Here is a 6,159-nt window from a genome sequence, read left to right as displayed (position 1 = left end):
GCTCAGTTGGTAAATCATCTGCCTGCAATGCAGGAGACCCGGGTTTGATTCCTGGGTCGGGAAAATCCCCTGCAGAAGGAAATGGCAACCCACTCCAGTATTCTTGCCTGAAGAATCCAGTGGACAGAGGAGCCTGACAGGCTACAGTCCACGGGATTGCAAGAGTCAGACATGACTTAGCAACTAAACCACCACCAGTCCGTGGGATCATAAGGAGTCGGACACGACTGAACGACTAACACTTCACTTCTAAAATAAGTTATACTGAAGTCCTAACCTCCAGTACTTCAGAATCTAAACGTATTTGGAAATACAGTCACTGCAGATGTAATTAGTTAACGTGAGGTTGTACTGAAGTAGGGTGGGCCCCATCCAGTATCCTTATAGGCAGAAAGCCATGTGAAGACAAGGGGGCTGGAGCAATGCATCTGTAACCCTAGGGCCACCTGGGGCTTCCCGAAGCTGGCAGAAGCATGGAGAAAATTCTCCTTTAGAGCTCACAGAAGGAGCCAGCCCTGCTGACACCTTGATTTAGGGCTTTTAGTCTCCAGATTGTGATATATTAAATTTCTGTTGTTTAAAACCAACCCAGTATGTGGTACTTTGTTATGGCAGCTGTATATACTCCTCCCCTTCTGCTCCTATATTTCATCCCCAGCCCCCTCATCACCAGGCTTTTTCCCATCACCCTTTGCCTTAAAAAAAAAAAAAAACTTTAAACTTTTATTTTGTATTGGGATATAGTCAATTAACAATATCGTGGTAGTTTCAGGTGAACAGCGAGGGGACTCAACCATACATTTACATGTATCCGTTCTCCCCCAAAACCTCTCCCATCCAGGCTGGCACATAACACTAAGCACAGTTTCGTGTGCTATACAACAGGTCTTGTTGGTTATCCATCTTAAATATAGCAGCCTATCACCCTTTCCTTGATCAGGCCGTCTCATTATGCTCATGACAGGTCAGAGCAGCAGAGTAGTTCATCTAGCGTTGCCACCTCCTCCAGTGGACCAGCCCCCTGTGGATTCACAGACTACTGGGTCTAGAAGGGACCTTGTCAATCCACCAGTTAGCTCTCCAGACTGTTCAACAGTGACTGGGAGCTCTCCACCCCTCAACACAGTTCATTTTATCTTTGGACAGCTCCGAGTCAGAAAGTTCTTCCTTAGATTGATCTGACACCCTGGTTCCCAGCAACATCTGGCCACTGGCATAGAGGATGAGAGAAGGTGAAGATACTTTATCATACCCCGATGGCAATGGTCTCACTCAGGTCTCCTATTCCTGGGCCCCAAACCTAGTCTCCCTTAACACAGGCTCTGTGCCCTGAAGAGCAACACTCAGTTCATTGCTTTGGAACTCAGCTCCTCAGAAACAACTGCAGGATTCCTGAAAACTTGCTATTTAGTTGCTAAGTCGTGTCCAACTCTTTTGCAACCCAGTGCACTGTACCCCACCAGGCTCCTCTGTCCATGGAATTTCCCAGGCAAGAATGCTCCCATTTTCTTCTCCAGGGGATCTTCCAACCCAGGGATCAGACCTGCATCTTCTGCATCGGTGGGCAGATTCTTTACCACTGAGCCACCAGGAAGCTACTCTGTTTTTATTGCCTCGGCCCCAGCCTGTAGCTGTGTTTCTGGCCTGGAACAGGGCCTCAGTAAAGGAATAATTACTACATGGAGACAGTGGAGAGGAGAGCGAGTAGGAAGGGCAGGAGGGCAACAAGTTTGCTAGTCAGAGCTGTCTGTGTTCCCCAGGGATCACCCCAGGCAGAGGCCTCCACAGCCCCCTTTGGCACCTCCACTCCTGGCACCATCTCTGTTCCTAGGCACAGGTCTTCCACTGCCCAGTGGATTGGTGCTCTTTACACCCTGATGGCCCTGCCCAGCCCCTGGGGCAGAGAGAGGCTTCTCATCCAGGGGGAAGCTGGATGGTCACCTCCCTTCCTGAGTTCTTTCCATCCAAGTTTCCAACACCTTCATTGCCTCTTCTCTGTCAGCAGGAGCCCGGCTCCGCGGTGGTAATCCTGTTTTCAAAGGAATACACAAAACTTCTCTTCATGTTGTAAATTGCTGGGCAGATTGCTTGGTTCCTGCTTGGACCCAGCAGTCACCTCCCTGGACCTAACATGACTGGGCTTTAAATTAAGCACTGCCTTGCTTTGAGACACTCATGAAAAGGGCTAGCACAGTGTGACCTAATGTGTTTTATTACGGTTAATAAAAAACACTGGAACAAGGAATGATATAGAGTTCTCTGAAGAATCTTGAAAAAAATATTTCCATCATCAAAAGTCAAACTGTTGCCTCTTGTATTATTTCTTCTACTCCCAACCCCACTAAAAGTGAATGTAGATTAAGATGACTTTCTTGTGTAAAAACATTAATGAAATATTAGCTTGACTGCAAGATGATGAATGCCAGTACAGTTTTTCTTTATATTTTAGAATAATTGAACCGCTTTACTCCTTACTATAGTGTCCTTAGTATAGTGTTACTTGTTCAGTCATGTTTGACTCTTTTCAACCCCATGAACTGTAGCCTGCCAGGCTCATTGTCCATGGAATTCTCCAGGGAAGAATATTGGAATGAGTAATCATTTCTTTCTTCCAGGGATCAAACCCAGGTCTCCCGCATTGCAGGCAGATTCTTCCGTAAAGAAAGCTGAGCACCAAAGCTGATGCCTTCAAATTGTGGTGCTGGAGAAGACTCTTGAGAGTCCCTCAGACTGCAAGGAGATAAAACCAGTCAATCCTAAAGGAAACAAACTTTGAAGATTCATTGGAAGGACTGATGCTAAAGCTGAAGCTCCAATATTTTGGCTACCTGATGCAAAGAGCCTACTCATTGGAAAAGACTCTGACGCTGGGAAGGATCGAAGGCAAAAGGAGAAGAGGGCAGCAGAAGATAAGATGGTTAGATAGCATCCCTGACTCAATGGACATAAATCTGGCAAACTTCGGGAGATAGTGAAAGATAGGGAAGCCTGGTGTGCTGCAGTCCATGGGGTCACAAAGAGTTGGACGTGACTTATCTGAACAACAACAGCAACACTCTTTAGTGTGGCCCAAAGGTTTCCAAATGACAGCCCAAGCACTGAATTTGGCTGTATTTGTGTTAAATTTCTTGTGTGGGTTTGGCTGCCAAGAGATGGATTGTGGATGGAATCTTCTATTCCGGTTTCAGTTTCTAGAGATAGCTATTGAAGCGAAATATATATTTAACAATATCTACATGTTTAAGAATTACCTGTCGGTTACTTCTGCTCTTCTTTTGAAGACCTCATCGTGGTTGCTGATTCAGTGCTACACATAAAGAGGAGCAGAGGAACCATGTTGAATGTACCTCCTTGCGTAGCTGAGCCAGCTGGCTCTCTTCTCACTGGAGTAGCCACTGAGGCCAACACCACCTGGTTTCCCACCAGGAACAGTATTCCAAGCTAAAGTGGCTTCTGTGATCAGTCTGCCTGAGTCATCACCAGGGCTCATTAAGCAGAAGAGCACTAGTGCCTGCCCCTAACCTCTGGAAAAATACCCAACGGCTGGGACTTAATGACCACTGAGTCAGCGGCAGCTCTTTGCTTGTCAAGAATAGCACTTTTTTTCATTTCCTGTAATCCCTCCATGGGACAAGAAGAATCACGGATTTTATAGTGAAAGCGAAAGTATCAGTTGTTTGGTCATGTCCGATGCTTTGCAACCCATGGACTGTAATCTGCCAGGCTCCTCTGTCCAGAGGATTTTCTGGGCAAGAGTATTGGAGTGGGTTGCCATTTCCTTCTCTAGGGGATCTTGTCAACCCAGGGATTGAACCCCAGTCACTTGCATTACAGGCAGATTCTTTACTATCTGAAATCACAGATTTTATAGTACCTGGTAGAAATTTGGGGTAGCAGGTGCAAGATTATTTAAACAAAAATACCACAGTATTCTAGAGAGAGAAAGAAAGCCAGGGACAGAGATTAATCATCTTTTTACTTTAAAAATGGCTTTGAGTTACAACTCTCCACTGTCTTTCATCTCTTCAAAGATGCCTATGAAAAGGATTTCTTTCACACACCACGAAACACTGCTGGTGCTACTGCTGCTAAGTCGCTTCAGTCGTGTCCAACTCCGTGCGACCCCATAGACAGCAGCCCACCAAGCTCCTCCATCCCTGGGATTCTCCAGGCAAGAACACTGGAGTGGGTTGCCATTTCCTTCTCCACCACGAAACACTGCCAAGGTACTTTTCTGAGAAGATCCACATAGCATAGTAGACCTGTCAATGTCAACTATACAAGGTTTCATTAGTTACATTTCACTAGGTTACATTAGTTCCTAGATGTTTTCCTGACACTTTAAAAACTAGTTAAATTGAGGAGGTCTAGAAAAGTACTCACAAGCTAGTAAAGTAATGCTCAAAATTCTCCAAGCCAGGCTTCAGCAGTATGTGAACTGTGAACTTCCAGATTTTTAGAAAAGGCAGAGGAACCAGAGATCAAATTGCCAACATCCGCTGGATCATCGAAAAAGCAAGAGAGTTCCAGGAAAACATCTATTTCTCCTTTATTGACTATGCCAAAGCCTTCGACTGTGCGGATCACAATAAACTGTGGAAAATTCTGAAAGAGATGGGAATACCAGACCACCTGACCTGCCGCTTGAGAAACCTGTATGCAGGTCAGGAAGCAACAGTTAGAACTGGACATGGAACAAGAGGCTGGTTCCAAATAGGAAAAGGAGTACGTCAAGGCTGTATATTGTCACCCTGCTTACTTAACTTCTATGCAGAGTACATCATGAGAAACGCTGGGCTGGAAGAAACACAAGCAGGAATCAAGATTGGTGGGAGAAATATCAGTAACCTCAGATATGCAGATGACACCACCCTTATGGCAGAAAGTGAAGAGGAACTCAAAAGCCTCTTGATGAAAGTGAAAGTGGAGAGTGAAAAGTTGGCCTAAAGCTCAACATTCAGAAAACGAAGATTATGGCATCTGGTCCCATCACTTTGTGGGAAATAGATGAGGAAACAGTGGAAACAGTGTCAGACTTTATTTTGGGGGGCTCCAAAATCACTGCAGATGGTGACTGCAGCCATGAAATTAAAAGATCCTTACTCCTTGGAAGGAAAGCTATGACCAACCTAGATAGCATATTCAAAAGCAGAGACATTACTTTGTCAACAAAGGTCCATCTAGTCAAGGCTATGGTTTTTCCAGTGGTCATGTATGGATGTGAGAGTTGGATGTGAGAGTTGGATGTGAAGAAAGCTGAGCACCGAAGAATTGGTGCTTTTGAACTGTGGTGTTGGAGAAGACTCTTGAGAGTCCCTTGCACTGCAAGGAGATCCAACCAGTCCGTTCTGAAGATCAGCCCTGGGATTTCTTTGGAAGGAATGATGCTAAAGCTGGAACTCCAGTACTTTGGCCACCTCATGGGAAGAGTTGACTCATTGGAAAAGACTCTGATGCTGGGAGGGATTGAGGGCAGGAGGAGAAGGGGGCGACCAAGGATGAGATGGCTGGATGGCATCACTGACTCGATGGACGTGAGTCTGAGTGAACTCCAGGAGTTGGTGATGGACAGGGAGGCCTGGTGTGCTGCAATTCATGGGGTCGCAAAGAGTCGGACACAACTGAGCAACTGAAGTGAACTGAGAAAAGTGCTTGTTTTTTCAAAACCTATCAGACAAAAGAGTAGAAAGAAAAAAGAAGGCAGGATAAGTAGTATGAAGAACCCTGAAACTGTAAGCAGGAAATGTGAGTTATTTTCTTGGCTAAGCTACAGATGTCTCTTGTGCCTGCCAGAAATCTTTCAGCTTTTTTTGTGATTGTAAATTTTCCGTAAGTGTCAATGGGTCTGGTTTGTAAATTACTGTGCATAGTAAGAAAGCAATGACATATATTATAATTTTGTTGTGCTAATACTGCCAGATTCTATTGTATTTTATTATTCTGTGAACTCATAATGGAATAAAGAGTATAGACTTTGATTCAGAATACATGTGATGTTGGTATAAATACTTCATGGAAAACCCTAAATATATTTTGAAGCCTATAGTCTTTGTTTACAGTGGGAAGACTTCTCATTTTAAAAACTGTATTTATGCTCACTTGCGTCTGTTCCACTTTGAAATTTCTCAACTATATAATCTTATTTTTTTAATTAATCTA

The sequence above is a fragment of the Ovis aries genome, chromosome 1 (assembly GCF_016772045.2).
Source record: "Ovis aries strain OAR_USU_Benz2616 breed Rambouillet chromosome 1, ARS-UI_Ramb_v3.0, whole genome shotgun sequence".
Classification (NCBI taxonomy): Eukaryota; Metazoa; Chordata; class Mammalia; order Artiodactyla; family Bovidae; genus Ovis; species Ovis aries.
This window is presented reverse-complemented; position numbering follows the sequence as displayed.